This window comes from Trachypithecus francoisi, unplaced genomic scaffold, assembly GCF_009764315.1.
Source record: "Trachypithecus francoisi isolate TF-2019V2 unplaced genomic scaffold, Tfra_2.0 Lachesis_group3, whole genome shotgun sequence".
NCBI classification, from domain to species: domain Eukaryota; kingdom Metazoa; phylum Chordata; class Mammalia; order Primates; family Cercopithecidae; genus Trachypithecus; species Trachypithecus francoisi.
The window spans coordinates 105,498,697-105,500,143 of record NW_022681468.1 but is presented as its reverse complement, the minus strand read 5'-3'; the positions used below and the strand labels follow the sequence as shown (position 1 = coordinate 105,500,143).

At 40.3% G+C, this 1,447-nt stretch overlaps 1 pseudogene; it reads right to left on the bottom strand.

Annotated features, from left to right (window-relative positions):
* Positions 1-640: 640 nt before the first annotated feature.
* Positions 641-743, bottom strand: LOC117071719 (annotated as a pseudogene).
* Positions 744-1,447: the final 704 nt, after the last annotated feature.

Genomic DNA, 1,447 nt, shown 5'->3' with positions numbered 1-1,447 from the left:
AAGTACCAGTTATTTCTAAAGGCAATCATAGGGCATTTTCAGACATGCAAGAACTCGGAACATTTGCTGTTCATATTCCTTGGATGACAAAATTATTCAAACACATTTTCCAGCAAAAATTAAAGGAGAGTCCAAGGAAAAGGACAACATGGGACACAAGAAATTGAAACCCCAAAGAAGTGAAAGAAGCCGGCAAGAGATTAACAGGATTCATCATTTTTGGATGCCCAAAAGGATTTCTTTAGACCAGCAGTTCAAATGGCATGAGGATTTACATTTATTAATATTCCCTGGCTCCAATCATATTAATTGGCTCTTTTTTTCATGGGGGTTTTTCTTTTCTTTTTTTTTTTTTTTGAGACGGAGTCTTGCTCTGTCACCCAGGCTGGAGTGCAGTGGCCAGACCTCAGCTCACTGCAAGCTCCGCCTCCCGGGTTCACACCATTCTCCTGCCTCAGCCTCCCGAGTAGCTGGGACTACAGGCGCCGCCACCTCGCCCGGCTAGTTTTTTGTATTTTTAGTAGAGATGGGGTTTCACCGTGTTAGCCAGGATGGTCTCGATCTCCTGACCTCGTGATCCGCCCGTCTCGGCCTCCCAAAGTGCTGGCATTACAGGCTTGAGCCACCGCGCCCGGCCCATGGGGGTTTTTCAGTAAAACAAAACAAAATGAAACAAAACCCAAAAAACAAAAACAAAAAATCAGAAAACCTGCTAGACAAATTCTAAAAGAGCTGTAACAATTGGTTATTTAGTTAGTAATATTTACATAGTCACAAAGCTGAAATACTATTTTAAAGTTTTTAATTTTTGAAACAACTATAGGCAAAACATAGAAAACTTACTTAGAGTTACAAAATAAAATGTAAATTTTATAAACGTTTACCCTGTAAGAACAGTAACTGACAAAAATTGAGGTAGGGTCGGGCGGGGGGGCAGAAAATATGCTTCTTTTTTAAAAAAACAAAATTGAAATCCCCTCTGCAGTCCTGGTCCTCTCTCTCCATCTCTAGAAGCAATCACTCTCCTGAAATTGGGGCATAGTCAGCCCATATTTATATACTTTACCTATAAACAATAGATAGTTACTTTATAAAAATTTAAAGTTTATGTAAATAATATCCTTACATGTTTTTTTCACTTAACATTAAGCTTTTGAAATCCACTGATTTTTATACATTTGGTCCTTCATTTTCACTGGTAGAGGACTGACCTGACCACAATTTTTCATCCCCCTCACTAATGGGCCACCGAGTTGTTTCACTACTATAAACCACGTTGTAGTGAATATCCTTGTACTGCTCACCTTGTGCACATGCTCAGGAGTTTCTCCAGAGCACCAATGCCTAAAAGTGAAATGGCCCAGGTGCTGGGTGCGTTCACGTTGTTTGGAGCCTCTTTATACTTGGTCGGTTCATCGCTTCTCTGTGATTTGGCTGAGATCAAGTG